The 19,836-nt window shown below is 45.5% G+C and overlaps 6 long non-coding RNA genes across 6 annotated transcripts; all 6 read left to right on the forward strand.

Annotated features, from left to right (window-relative positions):
• The first annotated feature begins 50 nt into the window (after nucleotides 1–50).
• Nucleotides 51–3,315, forward strand: LOC140693485 (uncharacterized). Its single transcript, XR_012069239.1, has 2 exons — nucleotides 51–307; nucleotides 3,245–3,315. It is a non-coding gene; the product is annotated as an uncharacterized lncRNA (long non-coding RNA).
• Nucleotides 3,316–4,569: 1,254 nt separating this feature from the next.
• Nucleotides 4,570–5,297, forward strand: LOC140693472 (uncharacterized). Its single transcript, XR_012069224.1, has 3 exons — nucleotides 4,570–4,833; nucleotides 5,043–5,113; nucleotides 5,216–5,297. It is a non-coding gene; the product is annotated as an uncharacterized lncRNA (long non-coding RNA).
• An 80-nt stretch (nucleotides 5,298–5,377) lies between these two features.
• LOC140693489 (uncharacterized) lies at nucleotides 5,378–8,620 on the forward strand. Its single transcript, XR_012069243.1, has 2 exons — nucleotides 5,378–5,612; nucleotides 8,550–8,620. It is a non-coding gene; the product is annotated as an uncharacterized lncRNA (long non-coding RNA).
• A 1,254-nt stretch (nucleotides 8,621–9,874) lies between these two features.
• On the forward strand, nucleotides 9,875–10,792 carry LOC140693495 (uncharacterized). Its single transcript, XR_012069249.1, has 3 exons — nucleotides 9,875–10,138; nucleotides 10,348–10,418; nucleotides 10,521–10,792. It is a non-coding gene; the product is annotated as an uncharacterized lncRNA (long non-coding RNA).
• A 4,387-nt stretch (nucleotides 10,793–15,179) lies between these two features.
• LOC140693491 (uncharacterized) lies at nucleotides 15,180–15,907 on the forward strand. The gene is made up of 3 exons (XR_012069245.1): nucleotides 15,180–15,443; nucleotides 15,653–15,723; nucleotides 15,826–15,907. It is a non-coding gene; the product is annotated as an uncharacterized lncRNA (long non-coding RNA).
• Nucleotides 15,908–15,955: 48 nt separating this feature from the next.
• LOC140693497 (uncharacterized) lies at nucleotides 15,956–19,230 on the forward strand. Its single transcript, XR_012069251.1, has 2 exons — nucleotides 15,956–16,222; nucleotides 19,160–19,230. It is a non-coding gene; the product is annotated as an uncharacterized lncRNA (long non-coding RNA).
• The last annotated feature ends 606 nt before the right edge of the window (nucleotides 19,231–19,836 follow it).

Raw genomic sequence — 19,836 nt, forward strand, 5'->3', positions numbered from 1 at the left:
GACTTCAACAGGACTGGGCAAGTCTGAGAGTACCTCGGAGCCTCACCAGCAAGCTGATGACAGGCAGATCTTCCACTGTCTGCCCTCTCAGGTTCTGGAAACTGACCCGTGAACTCAGGTCTTTGGGCAGCAGCAGTATCTCGAACTTACACAGCTTCCCGAACCAAAGACCTAAGCCAAGCTCCACAGAGGGCGGCAGCCCCTCCATCACACTGATCCACCCACAGAACTCTGCCCGGTTACCTAGGATCCACCAGCCACAACAAGCCTCGCGGTACACACCAACATTCCACCTGGAATGCAAGCGGTAACTGCCATCCCCAATGGTGGCTGCATCTTGTCAGTGTTGGGGGAGGGCCTGCATCCTACAAGAGGTTCCTAAAGAAAATGTGATTCTATCCACTAGCGTCCAATGGGCCTTTTTCTTCCCTCTATCCTTTTGTTCAGGTCTGAATGCACAGTACAAACGGAGGGAAGTGTGTCCATGTTTAGTGGATGGTTTCACACGTCTTTAAACTTTCTAACAGTTCACAGTACACAGAGACCCACTAAAGGAGACTTATGTTCCTGTAATATCCGTACACCCAGAATCCATATCCGTCGGTAGATTTCTGCTGAAACACCCGCACTCTCGGGACATGGATCCATTGGATTCATGGGGGCTGAAATTCCTAGAAATGAAACCAACCCCAATGTGCACTTCACTGTCTGTCTCTTTGGCTCTTTGTACACTTATGCAGAGCTACTTGTCTTTGTTATAGGCTTATGTAATTTCTTCTCTACGTATGGTAGGATATGGCATTCATTCATCCCCTTGGAAGACTTGCAAGTCTTTATCACGGACTGGAATCCATTTGATTGCAAATTGGCATTTTGGTTAGGCCACGATTTGCTCTTATGGATCTATATTTAAGAATATAAATGCACGCCTCTGATTTCCGAATACAAGTGTGCTGAGTACATGCAAGCCGCGATACTGGGTCGATGCGTGCTGAATGATCCTTGACATCACCTTGAGTATTTTCTTTGGAATAATCATGGTTCCCTTGGTATATGTCAGCCAACCGTACCCTTTTCGTGCTTGTCTGTTTGTTTGATTCTTTGTTTGTCTGCTTCTCGTTTGTTCAGCAAACACATCAGGCCATGCATCTCTCCGTTCGCTTCAAACATAGAGTCATATTAGATGATTCATTTTAGATAGTGCTTCCAATCACCTATGATTTCCTGCTTCCCTCTCCCATCTTAAGGGTTTTGATGTCCTCCTTGCCTTCTTCTTGTTTCTTCTTTGCCACTCATGCTCTTCTTGCATTTCCAGTAATGGTTTTCTTCTTTCCATTTCACCTTGCTGCTTTTGTATTCAGGGTAGAATTCTCAACCTTTCTTATAGGATACGTTTCGAACTGCTGAATTCTTTTAAGATTTGCCGGTCTGTGGAATTCTCTAGCTCTGCCTTTATTAGAAATGGCGGTCATGTGGCATAGGCTACCGTAGATGGCAGTATTTTCCCATTCAGGATATGGTCTACGTCCTGGCACTCATCCCTGTCCTGCAATATTGCTGCCGAGATATCAGGTGAAACCCTTCTGGAGGTACTCTGGTGACTATGTTGATTCCTCCAGGTGCATTTTACATCACTGGGATTCTCGTGAACTTTGTTGATTTGAATCATACAGCTGCTGGTAGGTCTAGAGGGATTCCACCTCTTTTGGACGCTGTGTACTTCCTGAATTCGTATAGATGATTCTTTCTTGGCTTTCAGCAAGTTTCAGTCTGATTTCTCTACAGATAACTTTTCAGACAATTTTTTGCCCCTTTATCTCTTGCTTTTCGATCTGGGACTCTTATGAATCCTAATCTTTCATGCCTTGTCTTACCCCAGGATTCAAAACCATTGTTTTCATTGGTTTGCCCTTGCTTGCCTACGTCTGCTTCTGACCGAGGGATTTCTGTTACCCTGTATTCACAGTCATTCACGCATCCCTCTGCATTATCTAGTCTGCTTTGGACTGAATTTTAGCCCTGATATTATCACATACATTGAGTTTTCTGATATTATTTGGCCTGTCTTGGGACTTTCTCTTCCCCTTTTCTGGTATTCTGCCTTTTGTGATTCTGAGACACTGTTGTTCTTCAGTGTTTCCCTCACATCCGTTTTCAAAACTTGCTCTGGTTGCGTTTTGCAGTCTAGTTGTGGGAAAGCAAATCATTTGGGCCTCCAGTCTCTTTCAAACTGAAAATGGTACTTCCTGTTTCTTTTACTGTACTTCTTCATCTCTACTGGTCAGGTAATATCAGGTATCTAATGCAGACTTCTAGGGCTTTGTTAAGTGAAAATTTTAGTCTCTTTTCTCTACGCATTTCCATGGGATTTCTCTGAGGACAATTTCTCCTAGACATTGATGCCTTGTCCTGCTCCTGTGTGTGTTGTCTGGCATATCTCCAACTTCAGGGGTTGCCTTTGGTTGTGATAAACCATCCCATAGTATTTCGATTAGCATAAACTCACTTTTATTACGCTGATCTCGCAAATCTGAAAGTGCACAGGACACTTCCTTTAGTGGAAATGAAGCTTCTAAAGGTTCTCAGCTCTGCATTCTGATCTATGTCACTTTGGAGTGTTTCCAAATCAGCAAACTCAGAGTACGCTTGTGCTTTCTAGTGCCATGGGGATGTCCCAATGAAACCAGTTCTTCCCAGAGCTTCTCTGTCTACAGAAACACCAGTGGAAACATATCTATGGTTGTCATACATCAGGGCCTGTTGGAATGATCCCGCAGACCTACCTTGGTGTCCTCGGTGCCGTACCGTGTTAGTGCCACCCAGAATGCTGCATCTGCTTTTGGGAGATAATGCTGAACGATATGCTTCATCTTCTCACACCGTGGACTTTGACCACTTTTCCTTGTCCTCTCATCCTAGTAGCACGGGTGCACGAAGGCAATCACAGAGCTTTTGCACATCCTCTGCCTCAAACCAAACCATAATCTCAGCCCAGATTATGAATGTAGCAGATCCTAAATGTTTTCATTCTGATTTCAAACCCAAGGCCCCCTGGATCCCTCAGACCACATGCACGATTCCTCTGATTCAGCCCCACACGTGCTCTATTGTCAAAATGCCAAATTGGTCCCTGGTCCTGCAGATGCACTGGGTGTGGCCATGGGACATATCGATATTCTCAACCGCGCGCGCCAGTGTGGTTGCTTTCTCATTGTGGTCACAGTTCGGTTTGCTCTCTTGATAGGACCCACCACATCCCACAACGCACTCCAGATGCCTGAGAATCAGCGTGTGCCAGCAGAAGTAGCCCTATCCCTCATTGACCGCTGCCTCTGCTACCTCAAATTTGGCAGCTCGGATCTTGGTGTCAAAATCCATTGTGGGGACATTTTGTGCTGGTTTCTTGGAGTTCTGTCAGTCAAGCTCTGCTGTGCACTCTTGTAACACTCAGTGCATCACCTTCAATCCCAAGTCTCCTGTCCGGTTGAGAGTGTGCGTCCAAGTAAAACAGAGTTTCACCTTTGCTGCTCCATCACCAGGGGTCAGACCCTGCACTGGTTTCCATTCCCTGCTTTGCCTTCTCCTGCTTCCAGGTGTTCTGAGGCCTCATCCTGTCTTTGGAAGTAACAGACCTCTCTTCGGCAAGTGTCCTGTGCCAAGGGCTGGGTGAGTGGATGTTTCCATTGCTGTGTACATGGGAGCGAGTGAGCGCAGGTTGCACTGCTCCTCTGCCAACTGGGCATCGACTAATCAACACTTTCCAGATATATTTCACAGAAATGTGATATTTGTTTAGCTCTTTTTTCTATACAGCCGTGGTGGGAGGGATTATCCGAAGACTCCAGTTTTGACATTGTTTTGATATCTCATTTGCAGGCTTTAAAACGTTTAATAGAATTGATTTACATGTTTTGGGAGTTATACGAAAATGAAGTTAGTTTTTGAAACATACTAAATCGACCTAGAAGCCAGACTTGTCAATTTTGGTAACGTTTGGTCAGCTCTGAGGAAAACATTGTCAGATAGAATGTAAAATAGCAGTCCAAACTGTTAAAGGGGTCATGTCAACTCTTTACTGTTGAAGCCTCCAAAACCAACAGGAACCATGAAATACCTATTGGAAACATGAAATAACCCCCAACCTTGGATTCACTTGTGCATTTCGTGCCCCTTACACCCAATGACACCTACTGGCCAATGTTGGCATTTCAAGGGGTAACATCCCCCTCTAGGGAAGTACAAGAGAAAACAAACCAAATATATACATTTAGGTTTGAATCCAAAAGCACCTTGAGGCATTAGAGCTATGAGAACCCTGCCTCAGCTATGGTAGTCTATTGAGAACCAGGTGTTCTTCTATCAGTGATGGGAACACTTAATCATCCGATCATGTTGGGTAAAGCAATTTAACGCGACCAAGTCTGCACCCCCATGATATAGTGCCCCCGGGGCTTGATTCAAGCGAAAGACTGTCCACATATTCTGTGTCTTTAATGTCATTGGCGACTTTTACAGTTCAGTTCACTATCTGACTTATAATATTTACCTATACTGTCTTGAAGAACTGAGGCCCAAGGCATATTCAAGTTCAGTCAAAGATTCCCCTCACTTGCCACACTCCCTTCACCCCAGAGAAGACATAAACCCAGCATTGGCTGAATCTAGCGGAAGGTCATCGTTTCTTTGTGTGAGCTATGTATTCAATTCCTATCTATTTTGGTCGAGACTCTTTGACCTTTAAGGAGTTCACTGTTGTTCCCAGAGTGTGAAGCTGGAGGAACTCTGATTCTAGGAGGGGCTTGCTCTTCTCGTACTGGCTTCATTGCAGCTCAGGTACTGATCCTTCCAAATGGATGCTTGAGTGCAGGGGAGGGAAGAGCAAGTGCTTGATAGCTAGGCCCAAACCTGGGGAAAAAGCTTACCTGGGCTTGGTGCATTTTGGTCGGAATGGCTTGGAAATGCCCCTTGGGACGTGTGGATTCTCACGACCTCTTGCAAGAACATGAGCGTTATTATCATCTCTGCCATCTCTTCTCTTTTAGACGTCAGGGATCTTGGACCCGTTCTCGGAACAGAGAATTGAGTAACTTCCCCAAGTCCACGTTGGCACTCCGTATGTTTCTGCCAGTATCCGCGAGGTTCACTATGTCTCATGAATGACTTTCGAGCCTGGTATCCGGTACAGCTGTCTCCATGCCAGTATTCTCCATTGCAGCAGAACAACCCTCATCAATGTGTTCGCATCTCTCCTCAATCCGTGCAGCCAGCTTTTCGGCCAGCTTCTCTTCGTGTCTCCCATAACGTCGACTTCAACAGGACTGGGCAAGTCTGAGAGTACCTCGGAGCCTCACCAGTAAGCTGATGACAGGCAGATCTTCCACTGTCTGCCCTCTCAGGTTCTGGAAACTGACCCATGAACTCAGGTCTTTGGGCAGCAGCAGTATCTCGAACTTACACAGCTTCCCGAACCAAAGACCTAAGCCAAGCTCCACAGAGGGCGGCAGCCCCTCCATCACACTGATCCACCCACAGAACTCTGCCCGGTTACCTAGGATCCACCAGCCACAACAAGCCTCGCGGTACACACCAACATTCCACCTGGAATGCAAGCGGTAACTGCCATCCCCAATGGTGGCTGCATCTTGTCAGTGTTGGGGGAGGGCCTGCATCCTACAAGAGGTTCCTAAAGAAAATGTGATTCTATCCACTAGCGTCCAATGGGCCTTTTTCTTCCCTCTATCCTTTTGTTCAGGTCTGAATGCACAGTACAAACGGAGGGAAGTGTGTCCATGTTTAGTGGATGGTTTCACACGTCTTTAAACTTTCTAACAGTTCACAGTACACAGAGACCCACTAAAGGAGACTTATGTTCCTGTAATATCCGTACACCCAGAATCCATATCCGTCGGTAGATTTCTGCTGAAACACCCGCACTCTCGGGACATGGATCCATTGGATTCATGGGGGCTGAAATTCCTAGAAATGAAACCAACCCCAATGTGCACTTCACTGTCTGTCTCTTTGGCTCTTTGTACACTTATGCAGAGCTACTTGTCTTTGTTATAGGCTTATGTAATTTCTTCTCTACGTATGGTAGGATATGGCATTCATTCATCCTGTTGGAAGACTTGCAAGTCTTTATCACGGACTGGAATCCATTTGATGGCAAATCGGCATTTTGGTTAGGCCACGATTTGCTCTTATGGATCTATATTTAAGAATATAAATGCACGCCTCTGATTTCCGAATACAAGTGTGCTGAGTACATGCAAGCCGCGATACTGGGTCGATGCGTGCTGAATGATCCTTGACATCACCTTGAGTATTTTCTTTGGAATAATCATGGTTCCCTTGGTATATGTCAGCCAACCGTACCCTTTTCGTGCTTGTCTGTTTGTTTGATTCTTTGTTTGTCTGCTTCTCGTTTGTTCAGCAAACACATCAGGCCATGCATCTCTCCGTTCGCTTCAAACATAGAGTCATATTAGATGATTCATTTTAGATAGTGCTTCCAATCACCTATGATTTCCTGCTTCCCTCTCCCATCTTAAGGGTTTTGATGTCCTCCTTGCCTTCTTCTTGTTTCTTCTTTGCCACTCATGCTCTTCTTGCATTTCCAGTAATGGTTTTCTTCTTTCCATTTCACCTTGCTGCTTTTGTATTCAGGGTAGAATTCTCAACCTTTCTTATAGGATACGTTTCGAACTGCTGAATTCTTTTAAGATTTGCCGGTCTGTGGAATTCTCTAGCTCTGCCTTTATTAGAAATGGCGGTCATGTGGCATAGGCTACCGTAGATGGCAGTATTTTCCCATTCAGGATATGGTCTACGTCCTGGCACTCATCCCTGTCCTGCAATATTGCTGCCGAGATATCAGGTGAAACCCCTCTGGAGGTACTCTGGTGACTATGTTGATTCCTCCAGGTGCATTTTACATCACTGGGATTCTCGTGAACTTTGTTGATTTGAATCATACAGCTGCTGGTAGGTCTAGAGGGATTCCACCTCTTTTGGACGCTGTGTACTTCCTGAATTCGTATAGATGATTCTTTCTTGGCTTTCAGCAAGTTTCAGTCTGATTTCTCTACAGATAACTTTTCAGACAATTTTTTGCCCCTTTATCTCTTGCTTTTCGATCTGGGACTCTTATGAATCCTAATCTTTCATGCCTTGTCTTACCCCAGGATTCAAAACCATTGTTTTCATTGGTTTGCCCTTGCTTGCCTACGTCTGCTTCTGACCGAGGGATTTCTGTTACCCTGTATTCACAGTCATTCACGCATCCCTCTGCATTATCTAGTCTGCTTTGGACTGAATTTTAGCCCTGATATTATCACATACATTGAGTTTTCTGATATTATTTGGCCTGTCTTGGGACTTTCTCTTCCCCTTTTCTGGTATTCTGCCTTTTGTGATTCTGAGACACTGTTGTTCTTCAGTGTTTCCCTCACATCCGTTTTCAAAACTTGCTCTGGTTGCGTTTTGCAGTCTAGTTGTGGGAAAGCATATCTTTTGGGCCTCCAGTCTCTTTCAAACTGAAAATGGTACTTCCTGTTTCTTTTACTGTACTTCTTCATCTCTACTGGTCAGGTAATATCAGGTATCTAATGCAGACTTCTAGGGCTTTGTTAAGTGAAAATTTTAGTCTCTTTTCTCTACGCATTTCCATGGGATTTCTCTGAGGACAAATTCCCCTAGACATTGATGCCTTGTCCTGCTCCTGTGTGTGTTGTCTGGCATATCTCCAACTTCAGGGGTTGCCTTTGGTTGTGATAAACCATCCCATAGTATTTCGATTAGCATAAACTCACTTTTATTACGCTGATCTCGCAAATCTGAAAGTGCACAGGACACTTCCTTTAGTGGAAATGAAGCTTCTAAAGGTTCTCAGCTCTGCATTCTGATCTATGTCACTTTGGAGTGTTTCCAAATCAGCAAACTCAGAGTACGCTTGTGCTTTCTAGTGCCATGGGGATGTCCCAATGAAACCAGTTCTTCCCAGAGCTTCTCTGTCTACAGAAACACCAGTGGAAACATATCTATGGTTGTCATACATCAGGGCCTGTTGGAATGATCCCGCAGACCTACCTTGGTGTCCTCGATGCCGTACCGTGTTAGTGCCACCCAAAATGCTGCATCTGCTTTTGGGAGATAATGCTGAAGGAAATGCTTCATCTTCTCACACCGTGGACTTTGACCACTTTTCCTTGTCCTCTCATCCTAGTAGCACGGGTACACGAAGGCAATCACAGAGCTTTTGCACATCCTGTGCCTCAAACCAAACCGTAATCAAAGCCCAGGTTATGAATGTAGCAGATCCTAAAACTTTTCATTCTGATTTCAAACCCAAGGCCCCCTGGATCCCTCAGACCACATGCACGATTCCTCTGATTCAGCCCCACACGTGCTCTATTGTCAAAATGCCAAATTGGTCCCTGGTCCTGCAGATGCATTGGGTGTGGCCATGGGACATATCGATATTCTCAACCGCACGCGCCAGTGTGGTTGCTTTCTCATTGTGGTCACAGTTCGGTTTGCTCTCTTGATAGGACCCACCACATCCCACAACGCACTCCAGATGCCTGAGAATCAGCGTGTGCCAGCAGAAGTAGCCCTATCCCTCATTGACCGCTGCCTCTGCTACCTCAAATTTGGCAGCTCGGATCTTGGTGTCAAAATCCATTGTGGGGACATTTTGTGCTGGTTTCTTGGAGTTCTGTCAGTCAAGCTCTGCTGTGCACTCTTGTAACACTCAGTGCATCACCTTCAATCCCAAGTCTCCTGTCCGGTTTAGAGTGTGCCTCCACGTAAAACAGAGTTTCACCTTTGCTGCTCCATCACCAGGGGTCAGACCCTGCACTGGTTTCCATTCCCTGCTTTGCCTTCTCCTGCTTCCAGGTGTTCTGAGGCCTCATCCTGTCTTTGGAAATAACAGACCTCTCTTCGGCAAGTGTCCTGTGCCAAGGGCTGGGTGAGTGGATGTTTCCATTGCTGTGTACATGGGAGCGAGTGAGCGCAGGTTGCACTGCTCCTCTGCCAACTGGGCATCGACTAATCAACACTTTCCAGATATATTTCACAGAAATGTGATATTTGTTTAGCTCTTTTTTCTATACAGCCGTGGTGGGAGGGATTATCCGAAGACTCCAGTTTTGACATTGTTTTGATATCTCATTTGCAGGCTTTAAAACGTTTAATAGAATTGATTTACATGTTTTGGGAGTTATACGAAAATGAAGTTAGTTTTTGAAACATACTAAATCGACCTAGAAGCCAGACTTGTCAATTTTGGTAACGTTTGGTCAGCTCTGAGGAAAACATTGTCAGATAGAATGTAAAATAGCAGTCCAAACTGTTAAAGGGGTCATGTCAACTCTTTACTGTTGAAGCCTCCAAAACCAACAGGAACCATGAAATACCTATTGGAAACATGAAATAACCCCCAACCTTGGATTCACTTGTGCATTTCGTGCCCCTTACACCCAATGACACCTACTGGCCAATGTTGGCATTTCAAGGGGTAACATCCCCCTCTAGGGAATTACAAGAGAAAACAAACCAAATATATACATTTAGGTTTGAATCCAAAAGCACCTTGAGGCATTAGAGCTATGAGAACCCTGCCTCAGCTATGGTAGTCTATTGAGAACCAGGTGTTCTTCTATCAGTGATGGGAACACTTAGTCATCCGATCATGTTGGGTAAAGCAATTTAACGCGACCAAGTCTGCACCCCCATGATATAGTGCCCCCGGGGCTTGATTCAAGCGAAAGACTGTCCACATATTCTGTGTCTTTAATGTCATTGGCGACTTTTACAGTTCAGTTCACTATCTGACTTATAATATTTACCTATACTGTCTTGAAGAACTGAGGCCCAAGGCATATTCAAGTTCAGTCAAAGATTCCCCTCACTTGCCACACTCCCTTCACCCCAGAGAAGACATAAACCCAGCATTGGCTGAATCTAGCGGAAGGTCATCGTTTCTTTGTGTGAGCTATGTATTCAATTCCTATCTATTTTGGTCGAGACTCTTTGACCTTTAAGGAGTTCACTGTTGTTCCCAGAGTGTGAAGCTGGAGGAACTCTGATTCTAGGAGGGGCTTGCTCTTCTCGTACTGGCTTCATTGCAGCTCAGGTACTGATCCTTCCAAATGGATGCTTGAGTGCAGGGGAGGGAAGAGCAAGTGCTTGATAGCTAGGCCCAAACCTGGGGAAAAAGCTTACCTGGGCTTGGTGCATTTTGGTCGGAATGGCTTGGAAATGCCCCTTGGGACGTGTGGATTCTCACGACCTCTTGCAAGAACATGAGCGTTATTATCATCTCTGCCATCTCTTCTCTTTTAGACGTCAGGGATCTTGGACCCGTTCTCGGAACAGAGAATTGAGTAACTTCCCCAAGTCCACGTTGGCACTCCGTATGTTTCTGCCAGTATCCGCGAGGTTCACTATGTCTCATGAATGACTTTCGAGCCTGGTATCCGCTACAGCTGTCTCCATGCCAGTATTCTCCATTGCAGCAGAACAACCCTCATCAATGTGTTCGCATCTCTCCTCAATCCGTGCAGCCAGCTTTTCGGCCAGCTTCTCTTCGTGTCTCCCATAACGTCGACTTCAACAGGACTGGGCAAGTCTGAGAGTACCTCGGAGCCTCACCAGTAAGCTGATGACAGGCAGATCTTCCACTGTCTGCCCTCTCAGGTTCTGGAAACTGACCCGTGAACTCAGGTCTTTGGGCAGCAGCAGTATCTCGAACTTACACAGCTTCCCGAACCAAAGACCTAAGCCAAGCTCCACAGAGGGCGGCAGCCCCTCCATCACACTGATCCACCCACAGAACTCTGCCCGGTTACCTAGGATCCACCAGCCACAACAAGCCTCGCGGTACACACCAACATTCCACCTGGAATGCAAGCGGTAACTGCCATCCCCAATGGTGGCTGCATCTTGTCAGTGTTGGGGGAGGGCCTGCATCCTACAAGAGGTTCCTAAAGAAAATGTGATTCTATCCACTAGCGTCCAATGGGCCTTTTTCTTCCCTCTATCCTTTTGTTCAGGTCTGAATGCACAGTACAAACGGAGGGAAGTGTGTCCATGTTTAGTGGATGGTTTCACACGTCTTTAAACTTTCTAACAGTTCACAGTACACAGAGACCCACTAAAGGAGACTTATGTTCCTGTAATATCCGTACACCCAGAATCCATATCCGTCGGTAGATTTCTGCTGAAACACCCGCACTCTCGGGACATGGATCCATTGGATTCATGGGGGCTGAAATTCCTAGAAATGAAACCAACCCCAATGTGCACTTCACTGTCTGTCTCTTTGGCTCTTTGTACACTTATGCAGAGCTACTTGTCTTTGTTATAGGCTTATGTAATTTCTTCTCTACGTATGGTAGGATATGGCATTCATTCATCCCCTTGGAAGACTTGCAAGTCTTTATCACGGACTGGAATCCATTTGATTGCAAATCGGCATTTTGGTTAGGCCACGATTTGCTCTTATGGATCTATATTTAAGAATATAAATGCACGCCTCTGATTTCCGAATACAAGTGTGCTGAGTACATGCAAGCCGCGATACTGGGTCGATGCGTGCTGAATGATCCTTGACATCACCTTGAGTATTTTCTTTGGAATAATCATGGTTCCCTTGGTATATGTCAGCCAACCGTACCCTTTTCGTGCTTGTCTGTTTGTTTGATTCTTTGTTTGTCTGCTTCTCGTTTGTTCAGCAAACACATCAGGCCATGCATCTCTCCGTTCGCTTCAAACAGAGAGTCATATTAGATGATTCATTTTAGATAGTGCTTCCAATCACCTATGATTTCCTGCTTCCCTCTCCCATCTTAAGGGTTTTGATGTCCTCCTTGCCTTCTTCTTGTTTCTTCTTTGCCACTCATGCTCTTCTTGCATTTCCAGTAATGGTTTTCTTCTTTCCATTTCACCTTGCTGCTTTTGTATTCAGGGTAGAATTCTCAACCTTTCTTATAGGATACGTTTCGAACTGCTGAATTCTTTTAAGATTTGCCGGTCTGTGGAATTCTCTAGCTCTGCCTTTATTAGAAATGGCGGTCATGTGGCATAGGCTACCGTAGATGGCAGTATTTTCCCATTCAGGATATGGTCTACGTCCTGGCACTCATCCCTGTCCTGCAATATTGCTGCCGAGATATCAGGTGAAACCCCTCTGGAGGTACTCTGGTGACTATGTTGATTCCTCCAGGTGCATTTTACATCACTGGGATTCTCGTGAACTTTGTTGATTTGAATCATACAGCTGCTGGTAGGTCTAGAGGGATTCCACCTCTTTTGGACGCTGTGTACTTCCTGAATTCGTATAGATGATTCTTTCTTGGCTTTCAGCAAGTTTCAGTCTGATTTCTCTACAGATAACTTTTCAGACAATTTTTTGCCCCTTTATCTCTTGCTTTTCGATCTGGGACTCTTATGAATCCTAATCTTTCATGCCTTGTCTTACCCCAGGATTCAAAACCATTGTTTTCATTGGTTTGCCCTTGCTTGCCTACGTCTGCTTCTGACCGAGGGATTTCTGTTACCCTGTATTCACAGTCATTCACGCGTCCCTCTGCATTATCTAGTCTGCTTTGGACTGAATTTTAGCCCTGATATTATCACATCCATTGAGTTTTCTGATATTATTTGGCCTGTCTTGGGACTTTCTCTTCCCCTTTTCTGGTATTCTGCCTTTTGTGATTCTGAGACACTGTTGTTCTTCAGTGTTTCCCTCACATCCGTTTTCAAAACTTGCTCTGGTTGCGTTTTGCAGTCTAGTTGTGGGAAAGCATATCTTTTGGGCCTCCAGTCTCTTTCAAACTGAAAATGGTACTTCCTGTTTCTTTTACTGTACTTCTTCATCTCTACTGGTCAGGTAATATCAGGTATCTAATGCAGACTTCTAGGGCTTTGTTAAGTGAAAATTTTAGTCTCTTTTCTCTACGCATTTCCATGGGATTTCTCTGAGGACAATTTCTCCTAGACATTGATGCCTTGTCCTGCTCCTGTGTGTGTTGTCTGGCATATCTCCAACTTCAGGGGTTGCCTTTGGTTGTGATAAACCATCCCATAGTATTTCGATTAGCATAAACTCACTTTTATTACGCTGATCTCGCAAATCTGAAAGTGCACAGGACACTTCCTTTAGTGGAAATGAAGCTTCTAAAGGTTCTCAGCTCTGCATTCTGATCTATGTCACTTTGGAGTGTTTCCAAATCAGCAAACTCAGAGTACGCTTGTGCTTTCTAGTGCCATGGGGATGTCCCAATGAAACCAGTTCTTCCCAGAGCTTCTCTGTCTACAGAAACACCAGTGGAAACATATCTATGGTTGTCATATATCAGGGCCTGTTGGAATGATCCCGCAGACCTACCTTGGTGTCCTCGGTGCCGTACCGTGTTAGTGCCACCCAGAATGCTGCATCTGCTTTTGGGAGATAATGCTGAACGATATGCTTCATCTTCTCACACCGTGGACTTTGACCACTTTTCCTTGTCCTCTCATCCTAGTAGCACGGGTGCACGAAGGCAATCACAGAGCTTTTGCACATCCTCTGCCTCAAACCAAACCATAATCTCAGCCCAGGTTATGAATGTAGCAGATCCTAAATGTTTTCATTCTGATTTCAAACCCAAGGCCCCCTGGATCCCTCAGACCACATGCACGATTCCTCTGATTCAGCCCCACACGTGCTCTATTGTCAAAATGCCAAATTGGTCCCTGGTCCTGCAGATGCACTGGGTGTGGCCATGGGACATATCGATATTCTCAACCGCGCGCGCCAGTGTGGTTGCTTTCTCATTGTGGTCACAGTTCGGTTTGCTCTCTTGATAGGACCCACCACATCCCACAACGCACTCCAGATGCCTGAGAATCAGTGTGTGCCAGCAGAAGTAGCCCTATCCCACATTGACCGCTGCCTCTGCTACCTCAAATTTGGCAGCTCGGATCTTGGTGTCAAAATCCATTGTGGGGACATTTTGTGCTGGTTTCTTGGAGTTCTGTCAGTCAAGCTCTGCTGTGCACTCTTGTAACACTCAGCGCATCACCTTCAATCCCAAGTCTCCTGTCCGGTTGAGAGTGTGCGTCCAAGTAAAACAGAGTTTCACCTTTGCTGCTCCATCACCAGGGGTCAGACCCTGCACTGGTTTCCATTCCCTGCTTTGCCTTCTCCTGCTTCCAGGTGTTCTGAGGCCTCATCCTGTCTTTGGAAGTAACAGACCTCTCTTCGGCAAGTGTCCTGTGCCAAGGGCTGGGTGAGTGGATGTTTCCATTGCTGTGTACATGGGAGCGAGTGAGCGCAGGTTGCACTGCTCCTCTGCCAACTGGGCATCGACTAATCAACACTTTCCAGATATATTTCACAGAAATGTGATATTTGTTTAGCTCTTTTTTCTATACAGCCGTGGTGGGAGGGATTATCCGAAGACTCCAGTTTTGACATTGTTTTGATATCTCATTTGCAGGCTTTAAAAAGTTTAATAGAATTGATTTACATGTTTTGGGAGTTATACGAAAATGAAGTTAGTTTTTGAAACATACTAAATCGACCTAGAAGCCAGACTTGTCAATTTTGGTAACGTTTGGTCAGCTCTGAGGAAAACATTGTCAGATAGAATGTAAAATAGCAGTCCAAACTGTTAAAGGGGTCATGTCAACTCTTTACTGTTGAAGCCTCCAAAACCAACAGGAACCATGAAATACCTATTGGAAACATGAAATAACCCCCAACCTTGGATTCACTTGTGCATTTCGTGCCCCTTACACCCAATGACACCTACTGGCCAATGTTGGCATTTCAAGGGGTAACATCCCCCTCTAGGGAATTACAAGAGAAAACAAACCAAATATATACATTTAGGTTTGAATCCAAAAGCACCTTGAGGCATTAGAGCTATGAGAACCCTGCCTCAGCTATGGTAGTCTATTGAGAACCAGGTGTTCTTCTATCAGTGATGGGAACACTTAATCATCCGATCATGTTGGGTAAAGCAATTTAACGCGACCAAGTCTGCACCCCCATGATATAGTGCCCCCGGGGCTTGATTCAAGCGAAAGACTGTCCACATATTCTGTGTCTTTAATGTCATTGGCGACTTTTACAGTTCAGTTCACTATCTGACTTATAATATTTACCTATACTGTCTTGAAGAACTGAGGCCCAAGGCATATTCAAGTTCAGTCAAAGATTCCCCTCACTTGCCACACTCCCTTCACCCCAGAGAAGACATAAACCCAGCATTGGCTGAATCTAGCGGAAGGTCATCGTTTCTTTGTGTGAGCTATGTATTCAATTCCTATCTATTTTGGTCGAGACTCTTTGACCTTTAAGGAGTTCACTGTTGTTCCCAGAGTGTGAAGCTGGAGGAACTCTGATTCTAGGAGGGGCTTGCTCTTCTCGTACTGGCTTCATTGCAGCTCAGGTACTGATCCTTCCAAATGGATGCTTGAGTGCAGGGGAGGGAAGAGCAAGTGCTTGATAGCTAGGCCCAAACCTGGGGAAAAAGCTTACCTGGGCTTGGTGCATTTTGGTCGGAATGGCTTGGAAATGCCCCTTGGGACGTGTGGATTCTCACGACCTCTTGCAAGAACATGAGCGTTATTATCATCTCTGCCATCTCTTCTCTTTTAGACGTCAGGGATCTTGGACCCGTTCTCGGAACAGAGAATTGAGTAACTTCCCCAAGTCCACGTTGGCACTCCGTATGTTTCTGCCAGTATCCGCGAGGTTCACTATGTCTCATGAATGACTTTCGAGCCTGGTATCCGGTACAGCTGTCTCCATGCCAGTATTCTCCATTGCAGCAGAACAACCCTCATCAATGTGTTCGCATCTCTCCTCAATCCGTGCAGCCAGCTTTTCGGCCAGCTTCTCTTCGTGTCTCCCATAACGTCGACTTCAACAGGACTGGGCAAGTCTGAGAGTACCTCGGAGCCTCACCAGTAAGCTGATGACAGGCAGATCTTCCACTGTCTGCCCTCTCAGGTTCTGGAAACTGACCCGTGAACTCAGGTCTTTGGGCAGCAGCAGTATCTCGAACTTACACAGCTTCCCGAACCAAAGACCTAAGCCAAGCTCCACAGAGGGCGGCAGCCCCTCCATCACACTGATCCACCCACAGAACTCTGCCCGGTTACCTAGGATCCACCAGCCACAACAAGCCTCGCGGTACACACCAACATTCCACCTGGAATGCAAGCGGTAACTGCCATCCCCAATGGTGGCTGCATCTTGTCAGTGTTGGGGGAGGGCCTGCATCCTACAAGAGGTTCCTAAAGAAAATGTGATTCTATCCACTAGCGTCCAATGGGCCTTTTTCTTCCCTCTATCCTTTTGTTCAGGTCTGAATGCACAGTACAAACGGAGGGAAGTGTGTCCATGTTTAGTGGATGGTTTCACACGTCTTTAAACTTTCTAACAGTTCACAGTACACAGAGACCCACTAAAGGAGACTTATGTTCCTGTAATATCCGTACACCCAGAATCCATATCCGTCGGTAGATTTCTGCTGAAACACCCGCACTCTCGGGACATGGATCCATTGGATTCATGGGGGCTGAAATTCCTAGAAATGAAACCAACCCCAATGTGCACTTCACTGTCTGTCTCTTTGGCTCTTTGTACACTTATGCAGAGCTACTTGTCTTTGTTATAGGCTTATGTAATTTCTTCTCTACATATGGTAGGATATGGCATTCATTCATCCCCTTGGAAGACTTGCAAGTCTTTATCACGGACTGGAATCCATTTGATTGCAAATCGGCATTTTGGTTAGGCCACGATTTGCTCTTATGGATCTATATTTAAGAATATAAATGCACGCCTCTGATTTCCGAATACAAGTGTGCTGAGTACATGCAAGCCGCGATACTGGGTCGATGCGTGCTGAATGATCCTTGACATCACCTTGAGTATTTTCTTTGGAATAATCATGGTTCCCTTGGTATATGTCAGCCAACCGTACCCTTTTCGTGCTTGTCTGTTTGTTTGATTCTTTGTTTGTCTGCTTCTCGTTTGTTCAGCAAACCCATCAGGCCATGCATCTCTCCGTTCGCTTCAAACAGAGAGTCATATTAGATGATTCATTTTAGATAGTGCTTCCAATCACCTATGATTTCCTGCTTCCCTCTCCCATCTTAAGGGTTTTGATGTCCTCCTTGCCTTCTTCTTGTTTCTTCTTTGCCACTCATGCTCTTCTTGCATTTCCAGTAATGGTTTTCTTCTTTCCATTTCACCTTGCTGCTTTTGTATTCAGGGTAGAATTCTCAACCTTTCTTATAGGATACGTTTCGAACTGCTGAATTCTTTTAAGATTTGCCGGTCTGTGGAATTCTCTAGCTCTGCCTTTATTAGAAATGGCGGTCATGTGGCATAGGCTACCGTAGATGGCAGTATTTTCCCATTCAGGATATGGTCTACGTCCTGGCACTCATCCCTGTCCTGCAATATTGCTGCCGAGATATCAGGTGAAACCCCTCTGGAGGTACTCTGGTGACTATGTTGATTCCTCCAGGTGCATTTTACATCACTGGGATTCTCGTGAACTTTGTTGATTTGAATCATACAGCTGCTGGTAGGTCTAGAGGGATTCCACCTCTTTTGGACGCTGTGTACTTCCTGAATTCGTATAGATGATTCTTTCTTGGCTTTCAGCAAGTTTCAGTCTGATTTCTCTACAGATAACTTTTCAGACAATTTTTTGCCCCTTTATCTCTTGCTTTTCGATCTGGGACTCTTATGAATCCTAATCTTTCATGCCTTGTCTTACCCCAGGATTCAAAACCATTGTTTTCATTGGTTTGCCCTTGCTTGCCTACGTCTGCTTCTGACCGAGGGATTTCTGTTACCCTGTATTCACAGTCATTCACGCGTCCCTCTGCATTATCTAGTCTGCTTTGGACTGAATTTTAGCCCTGATATTATCACATCCATTGAGTTTTCTGATATTATTTGGCCTGTCTTTGGACTTTCTCTTCCCCTTTTCTGGTATTCTGCCTTTTGTGATTCTGAGACACTGTTGTTCTTCAGTGTTTCCCTCACATCCGTTTTCAAAACTTGCTCTGGTTGCGTTTTGCAGTCTAGTTGTGGGAAAGCATATCTTTTGGGCCTCCAGTCTCTTTCAAACTGAAAATGGTACTTCCTGTTTCTTTTACTGTACTTCTTCATCTCTACTGGTCAGGTAATATCAGGTATCTAATGCAGACTTCTAGGGCTTTGTTAAGTGAAAATTTTAGTCTCTTTTCTCTACGCATTTCCATGGGATTTCTCTGAGGACAAATTCCCCTAGACATTGATGCCTTGTCCTGCTCCTGTGTGTGTTGTCTGGCATATCTCCAACTTCAGGGGTTGCCTTTGGTTGTGATAAACCATCCCATAGTATTTCGATTAGCATAAACTCACTTTTATTACGCTGATCTCGCAAATCTGAAAGTGCACAGGACACTTCCTTTAGTGGAAATGAAGCTTCTAAAGGTTCTCAGCTCTGCATTCTGATCTATGTCACTTTGGAGTGTTTCCAAATCAGCAAACTCAGAGTACGCTTGTGCTTTCTAGTGCCATGGGGATGTCCCAATGAAACCAGTTCTTCCCAGAGCTTCTCTGTCTACAGAAACACCAGTGGAAACATATCTATGGTTGTCATACATCAGGGCCTGTTGGAATGATCCCGCAGACCTACCTTGGTGTCCTCGGTGCCGTACCGTGTTAGTGCCACCCAGAATGCTGCATCTGCTTTTGGGAGATAATGCTGAAGGAAATGCTTCATCTTCTCACACCGTGGACTTTGACCACTTTTCCTTGTCCTCTCATCCTAGTAGCACGGGTGCACGAAGGCAATCACAGAGCTTTTGCACATCCTGTGCCTCAAACCAAACCATAATCCCAGCCCAGGTTATGAATGTAGCAAATCCTAAAAGTTTTCATTCTGATTTCAAACCCAAGGCCCCCTGGATCCCTCAGACCACATGCACGATTCCTCTGATTCAGCCCCACACGTGCTCTATTGTCAAAATGCCAAATTGGTCCCTGGTCCTGCAGATGCACTGGGTGTGGCCATGGGACATATCGATATTCTCAACCGCGCGCGCCAGTGTGGTTGCTTTCTCATTGTGGTCACAGTTCGGTTTGCTCTCTTGATAGGACCCACCACATCCCACAACGCACTCCAGATGCCTGAGAATCAGCGTGTGCCAGCAGAAGTAGCCCTATCCCTCATTGACCGCTGCCTCTGCTACCTCAAATTTGGCAGCTCGGATCTTGGTGTCAAAATCCATTGTGGGGACATTTTGTGCTGGTTTCTTGGAGTTCTGTCAGTCAAGCTCTGCTGTGCACTCTTGTAACACTCAGTGCATCACCTTCAATCCCAAGTCTCCTGTCCGGTTGAGAGTGTGCGTCCAAGTAAAACAGAGTTTCACCTTTGCTGCTCCATCACCAGGGGTCAGACCCTGCACTGGTTTCCATTCCCTGCTTTGCCTTCTCCTGCTTCCAGGTGTTCTGAGGCCTCATCCTGTCTTTGGAAGTAACAGACCTCTCTTCGGCAAGTGTCCTGTGCCAAGGGCTGGGTGAGTGGATGTTTCCATTGCTGTGTACATGGGAGCGAGTGAGCGCAGGTTGCACTGCTCCTCTGCCAACTGGGCATCGACTAATCAACACTTTCCAGATATATTTCACAGAAATGTGATATTTGTTTAGCTCTTTTTTCTATACAGCCGTGGTGGGAGGGATTATCCGAAGACTCCAGTTTTGACATTGTTTTGATATCTCATTTGCAGGCTTTAAAACGTTTAATAGAATTGATTTACATGTTTTGGGAGTTA

This window comes from Vicugna pacos, unplaced genomic scaffold (assembly GCF_048564905.1).
Source record: "Vicugna pacos unplaced genomic scaffold, VicPac4 scaffold_19, whole genome shotgun sequence".
In the NCBI taxonomy this organism is placed as follows: domain Eukaryota; kingdom Metazoa; phylum Chordata; class Mammalia; order Artiodactyla; family Camelidae; genus Vicugna; species Vicugna pacos.